Source organism: Lagenorhynchus albirostris, chromosome 5 (genome assembly GCF_949774975.1).
Source record: "Lagenorhynchus albirostris chromosome 5, mLagAlb1.1, whole genome shotgun sequence".
NCBI lineage: Eukaryota > Metazoa > Chordata > Mammalia > Artiodactyla > Delphinidae > Lagenorhynchus > Lagenorhynchus albirostris.
In genome coordinates, this window is record NC_083099.1 from 62912023 (window position 1) to 62919921 (window position 7899).

Below are 7899 nucleotides of genomic sequence, written 5' to 3' on the forward strand. Positions count from 1 at the left end.
CTCAACTTGTGGGAAAGCCTAAATAAGAGTTTGCATTCTAAACAAGAGTTTGTGGCTTTCAAAAAAGTTTCCGAACAACTGTTTCATTGCATTTCACCCTTAGTCTTTTATGAAAATAATGGGAGATAGAGAAACAAAAGTGTGACACCCCTGACACAACAAAAGGAACAGGAGGGGGTAATTTCATAAAGTAACACAATTGGGACAAGGAGGGTGTTCACCAGGCATGCTGGAAGGGGCACATTTTAGCTCATCAGATTTTAGGTAGTCAAAGAGGATGAGTGAAGGAAAAAACATAGAGCAAATTCTGGAATACTGGAGAGACATGGTTGCAGATGATAAAAGTGGAAAAATTCTTAGGGATCGTGAAATGATCATGGTGGTCTGAGAATGGAGTCGCCCTTATAACATTGTTTTGGCCTTGATATATGATCTCATGAACAAAGGGAGCTGCCAGAATTATTTCTGCTCATCATACAAGTAAATCACTGCGAATAATTATGGTAATACACAAATGTGTGAGAAAGAAAGAAAAACTCACCTGTTAGAAAGAAGGAATTCTAACCCCTAGATAACCACTATTAAGAAATCATTGAGTATTTTTCTGAGTTTTCCTTTGCCCAGCTGGAGCCCACTCTGGGTCCTGCCCCTGTAGCACCTCCGTTCCCGCTTGTGAAGGTGCTGTGATGCCTTCCTTGACCCAGTTGAGGGAATTTGTATGATCAACTCAGGAGCAGGAACACATGTAAATCTGCACAAATAAGGAAAGCAGGAGATTGCATTTAAGGGAAATCTGATCCTTTGCATTTAAAGTGGCAGGGGAGGGCTTCCCTGGTGGCGCAGTGGTTGAGAGTCCGCCTGCTGATGCAGGGGACACGGGTTCATGCCCCGGTCTGGGAAGATCCCACGTGCCGCAGAGTGGCTGGGCCTGTGAGCCATGGCTGCTGAGCCTGCGCGTCCGGAACCTGTGCTCTGCAACAGGAGAGGCCACAACAGTGAGAAAGGCCCACGTACAGCAAAATAAATAAATAAATAAATAAAATAAAGTGACAGGGGAGGCAAACCCCCAGAAACTCTGAAAAAGTCCTCACCAAATCAAGGAACTTGGCAAGTTGATATTCAGTGATTTGATTTTCAGCGAATTGACCGGAGCCCACCAGTGGGGGCTGAGCTCCTCAGCTGATGGGTGTTGGGCAGGGCTGTGAGTTGTCCCATCCTCTGGGGGCAGTAGACGTCATCTGGTGGGGCTGTCTCCTGGTGGGCTAGGGCCCCAGCTGTCCCTTGGGAGGAGTCATTCACGTCTCTTCTTGTCCACTTTGGCTGGGCTGGATCCTGGTCTGAGACACAGCCTTCTTGTGAGACGCCACGCCTTTTCCTCCCCTTTTGGAGTCCCCCATGCCTGGCTGAGTCCCTGGCCCTACTGTGGGGACAGAAGCTCCTCACTCTCCATTTGTGCAGTGAGACAAGAGGGGGGACAGGCGGAGGTAGCAGGTGCCAGTGGGAGGAGAGTTGCAACAGGGATCCCACTGAGTCCTTCTCCATGCAGGGGGCGGTGAGGCTGCTGTCCGGGTACTGGGGCGACAACTGCCAAGTAGCTGGTGGACCTCATGAACCTGCCTGTTGTTGCTGCCACTCTTCCTGGTGGCCCTGGTGGCCCTGGTGCTTACCATGGAGTCCTGGGATCCTGACCAGCCTCCACTCTGAGGGGAGATGAGGGAAGATGACAGGAAAGCAGAGGCAAGTTTGTGTCTTCTTTGGGTGCTTTTTGGGAGCATTGGTGTTTGTATACATGCGTGTGTGCACACACGTCTGAAGTGTGTTATGTGAGAGAGAGCAGAGCATCCACACCGCATCTGTTATTTTTATCCATGTTTGTTAGGATGTGAAGTTTTCAGCTTCCTTCATTTCTGTTTTATTCTCCCTTATGTGAATCTAAAAAAAAAGCAATGAACTTGTTCTTTAAAACTCAACCTTCTGTAGTCCTTTCTGCCTTCTAAGTGGGTAGCAGCAGAGACATATTCTTTTTTTTTTTTTTGCAGTACTTGGGCCTCTCACTGTTGTGGCCTCTCCCGTTGCGGAGCACAGGCTCCGGAGGTGCAGCCTCAGCGGCCATGGCTCACGGGCCCAGCCGCTCCGCGGCATGTGGGATCTTCCCGGACCGGGGCAGGAACCCATGTCCCCTGCATCGGCAGGCGGACTCTCAACCACTGTGCCACCAGGGAAGCCCGAGACATATTCTTTATACTGGTCTGGAGGGAGAGTTGTGGTGGCAGATGATAGTAAGCAGCAAGACAGGAGGCTACAGAGAAGGAAGGCTGGGGAGAAACATCCCGTGGAGAAACAGCAGAGGGCCTTTTATTATGTACTATTTACCTCACAAGTAATCAATTTAATCACTTATCAATAGCTACTAATTGCATGCAAAAGGCACAAAATGATTCCTAGGGAATAGTTTCTTCCTTCCATCCCTATCCCATTGGCCAACCAGGTCCCTTCCCCAGAGACTCCCTGTTACTTATTTCTTGTGTATAAGAATGTCTCTTAAGAACAGGGTTGTCCAAGATCCAAGTTTAAGTTGTTTGCATTGTTGTGATACAGATCAGTGCTTTTCAGACTTTGATGTGCATATGCGTTACCTGGGAGTCTTGTTTCAATGCAGACTCTGATTCAGAAGGTCTAGGGTGGGCCTGAGATTCTGCATTGCTGACAAGTTCCCAGGTGATATACTGTTGGTCCAGAAACACATAGTGAGTAGTAATCACTCCACATTTTCAGCCAATGTGCCATGCTACGGTAAGTTTAGTCACTCAACTAATATTTATTGAGCATTTTTCTGGTGCCAGGCCCTGTTCTTGGTGATGGGGACTCAGTAGTCAGTTAAGCTGGCTAAAAGTCCTGCCCGTGTCGAGTTTATAATCTAGTGAGGGAAGACAGACAATACGTATAATAAGTATATAGTGTGCAGAAACAGATGGAGCTATGGAAAAAATAAAGCAGGAACAGGGGAACTGGGAGTTCTGGGGGAGGAGGATCTGCGTGTAGTTTTAACAAGGATGACCACAGAACGCTCTGGTGAGGAGACATTTGATTAAAGACTAGGAATGAGGGGAGAGAATGAACCATAGGGATATGCAATGATTTTTTTAAAAAGTTGTGAGTGGGCCTAAGTTCCTTATCAGGAGAGAAGGGAAGAGACCTGCCATAATTGTGAGATACATGTGAAATCAATATGTCAATAGATATCTAAACTCTGAGAGCAGATTCTGAGAAAAGGAGACCCTTGGAATATTAGGGAGAGAAGTGGACCTCCACAAGAACAGAGGATGAGGTCTTGATTCAATCGTATGAAATCTCTTCTTCTAACACTTGAAATATATACTATATAAAGATGAAGTATGACTAGAGTAAGTGTAAAAGAACTATCTACCAGCTGGTACAATTAGGTTACATACCTTAACGTGTCAGTTCTGCCTGCAAGTGTTTGCTTACAAGATACAACCCATTCAGGCACTTCTGAGTCTGGAAAAGGAATAAGGGAAGAGGTTCTATTCACAACGGGGAAGGAACCTTATGGCAAAATCTCTACCAAGGAACAGGCTGCAATTTAAGTACATATCTTGTGGTTGGAAACGTTAGAGGCCAAAATGCCACATGAAACATGAAGAGGTTTTCAGGTTGGCAGACAAGTCAGGCTGTAGTTTGACATCTCACTGAATGCCACCTAAAGAAGCACCATGCTGGGAAACTGAGGAAAGGGGTTAATGTGGGAGAAAGGGAGCAGAGGGAAGGTGGTGGGAGTGGTACCTGGTGGACTCATCCTGGAAGGGTGGGCTCCAGATGTTGGACAAAAGATGCCTCATTCTCCCCAAGAAGCTGGAACCACACCAGCTTCAGCTTGTCTTCCAGAGGAGTGGGGAGCCTACCCGGTGAGAGGCCCAGCACCTCTCCTTCCGACCAACCCACCAGGTCCCAGGAGGTCTAAATCACATTTACTTCCAGGACTCATCCCCCTATCCCCCAACACAAATATTACTGCACCTGCTGGCTGATGCCTGAAATTCCTAACACAACTGGAAGATGGGAGTTTTAAAATGCAAACAAGTGGTTAAGATATTAGGTCACATGCTAAAGTAGAACTACCAGTCAACAAATGTAAATAATTAGCGTCATATCCTGTTCCTTTTTGACAAGGGGGTGGGTTAGAAAAAAGGTAGACTGAAGCGGGAGGTTGGAGGGAGACGGGGATTTTGCAGCCCACACTTCAGGCAGAGACATTGACAAGGGCTGGGCTATTTACCTTCAACAGCTTCGGGGAGGAATAGTTGCTGTGCGGAATTTCTGTCCTGCACATCTGTGTGCTCTCCCAGCTTAGCGGGAACTCGGCCACTCAGACATATGATTCACATCAACTGTGTTTTTCATAAGTTTTAGAGGCTTTTTTTAAAAAGCAAGGTTGACGTCATTATGAAGGAACTTTTTCTCATAGGTTCCAACCGAGGTACCACTGGAAATGGCACCAGGGAAGACCTTCAGAAGTCGCTTTTAAATTCTCCCTCCCCTCCTCCAGAGAGAGATGAATGAGAGGACTTCCTGACAGGAATAAAAGAAGTAGGGTTTTATTTTTGTCTGATCATAAATGTAATGACTCTTCAAGAATGAGTCCACATTCTTTATAAATGTAATGTTCTGTTTTGGCAAACAGAACAGTATAAAATGAAGGAAATTCAATGTTAATTACTTAATAAAATTAAAATGCCAACTCAGAAGTAATCCTCGTTTATCTCTGATTTTTTCCCTTATCTTTTCTTCTGCACATGAATAGACCATGACTTCCCTGAACATTTCTAATGGTATTTCTAGTGAACCATCTTTTTTAATTATAAAAATAATGTTTGCTTGAAGTAGAAAATTTGGTTAAAGAAAAAACCCAGGAAAAATTCTTTGCAGAGAATCCAAAGTTTTTTGAAGTGTTTTCTTCCCTCTGTGGGTTTTGTTGAGTTTACCCTGTGTTTATAGTTTTAGGTCCCTCTTTTCTTCACTTGGCCTTATTGTCACACATCTCATGAGCTTCGGCCATGCATTGTCGGAGTATGAAGAGAGACAGTGCCTGTTTTTGCCACATCTGGGTGCAGCCAGACACGGAGGCCAAGGGACGAGCTGAAAATTTCGCAGCCTGAGAGCCGCGTCCGTGCGATAAACTCGGCCCTCGGTCCGGGTCCAGAGAGAGAACTGCAGGGCAGCTACTTAGCGCCTCGGATGAAGAAGGAGTGAGTTTGGACACCTATGGTGGCGCACAGTCGGGGCCAGCGGGAGCCATGCAGGCGCTGGGAAGTGGCAGTCAGAGGGAGGCAGGGATGCGCCACCAGTGGGGAGGGGCCGCTTCCCCGGGGTCATTCAAAAGCGGCTCCAAAGCTGGACTGAGCTCTCCCCGCATAGCTGTGGTCACCTTAATAGTTTGCATCGTGTGTATTCATTTTAGTTGCCAAGAAGACTCAGCTGAGTGTTTGGGGCTCAGTAGATGACATTTTGTGAAGAGAAGGGAGGCAGTTGACGGGTTTGAGTGGAGGAGGAGGGACCTGGGGAACCAGAAAAGCCTGCTTTACTAGTAACACTTCTGGTCGCTTGACCTCCCTCACCTCAGTTTCCTTGCTTTGGAAAACTTCCCAGAAATATGGCCAGTCTTGAACTAGCAGCAACTTAGTATAGTGGTTTGAATCCAAGGCCTTACGCTTTTTGATTATGTGACCTTGGGCAAGTCATTTGACATATCTGAGCCTCAGTCTCCTGAAAAATGGTGATAATACTGCTTAGCTGCATGATTGTTATAAGGACTATAGAAAAGGTCTGTAATGTGCATGGCATATAGCTGGTACTCAGTGACTTCACTGTACTTGGATCTGACGGGTGTGAGAATCATTAGGGGGGTGGAAAGTGCTAGGCGTGACCATGAAAGGGTGAGGTTATTCCGGGGTAAAGGAAACTGAGTGCTCAGGTCTCCACTGTGTGATGGGAGGAAAGAAAATGACTACTGTGGATGTGACCACAGCCCTTCCACTGTCAAAGAGTCGTTCATAGCCAGCCTCATTCTCCCTCTCCTTTCCCAGCCCAAAGGAAGCATTCTTTCTTGCTGGGAGTGAGGCTAAGCCAATCTACCTAATCAAGTGGTGAGAGAGTCGGGGGCAGGTGGTAAGGTGAATGCGGAGGAGAGTGCAGCCGTGTACGTGGGGTGAGAGGGAAGAGGGCACCAGAGCGAAGAGATTCTAACATGTTGCTGTGGGCTCTGGGAAACATTGTGGGTTTCCCTTAATGTTTTTCAAGATATGAATAGAGATGGAATTCCTTTTTCTGTGGTAAAATATATATAACATAAATTTTACCATTTTAACCATTTTTAGATGTACAATTCAGTGGCATTAAGTACATTCACAATGTTGTGCAACCGTCACCACTATCCATTTCCAAAACTTTTCATCACCCCGAGCAAAAACTTTGTGCCCATTGAACAATAACTCCCCATTCCCCCCAGCCCCTGGTAAACCTTCACTTTGCTTTCTGTCTCTATGAATTTTTCTCTTCTAGGTACTTTATAGAAGTGGAATCATACAACATTTGCCTTCTGTTTCAGTCTTATTTCACTTAACATAATGTTTTCAAGGTTCATCCATGTAGTAGCATGAATCAGAACTTCATTCCTTTATAAGACTGAATAATATTCCATTGTACGTATATTCTACATTTTGTTTATTCATTTCCCTGATGATGGGTATTTTTTTTTTTTTTTGTGGTACACGGGCCTCTCACTGTTGTGGCCTCTCCCGTGTGGAGCACAGGCTCCGGACACGCAGGCTCAGCGGCCATGGCTCACGGGCCCAGCCGCTCCGTGGCATGTGGGATCTTCCCGGACCGGGGCACGAACCCATGTCCCCTGCATCGGCAGGCGGACTCTCAACCACTGCGCCACCAGGGAAGCCCGATGATGGGTATTTGGGTTGTTTCCACTTTCTGGCTATCGTGGATAATGCTGCTATCAACATTGGTGTCCAAGCATCTGGTTGAGTCCCTGCTTTCAATTCTTTGGGCATCTGTCTAGAAGTGGAATTGCTGGATTTAGTAGTTACATGATGAATCTAATGTTTAACTTTGGAGTACCTCTGTAAGTGCCTTTGCCTGTGCATCTTTTGTTCTTACTGTGTTTCTCAAATCCTCTCTTTCGGTTATAGTCCCTCCCCCTCTTTCTTTCGTAACACTGATTTGTTGGAGAAACTGGCTTATTTGTCTCTAGAGAATGACCCACCTCCTAGATTTATGTATTGTCTCCTCGCGGTGCCATTTGATTTGCTCCTCCATCCCCTATGTTTCCTGCGAACTGAAAGTTAAATATAGAGTCTTGATTAGATTCTGGTTCTGGTTCATTTTCCACAGGAGCATTTCATAGGGGTTCTTTACGTTTCCCACTGGATCATATCAGGAGGCACAAATTCTACTTCTTCAATATAAATCTACTCTGAGAAGGAACAACCCAGGGACATGGCTTATGAGGATTAGAGTTCTCGGAGCTGCATTTCATGGGAAAGGAGTGGGGTTAGGATGTAACCGTCAGCAGCTGCAGTGCTCCTTCTTCAGCTTCCCTGGAAAGAGTGTCCCCTCTCCCACCCAAGCGTCCTTCAGGACCTGGCCTGGCCCAGGACTCTGAAATGAAGCTTTTGTAGCTTAGCTGGTGGGGCTGGAGGGGGGATATCCGCACCTCGGACAGAAGGGGAAAGTAAAGGCTGAGAAGAGAGGGCCCCATGCCTATCTTTGGGCTTTGTAGTCAGCTGATGCCCAGGGAATATTTGTCTATAGTGATGATGGTCTATGGAGGAAGTGAGGAAAGAAGGAAAAAGATATTTCAGACAAATG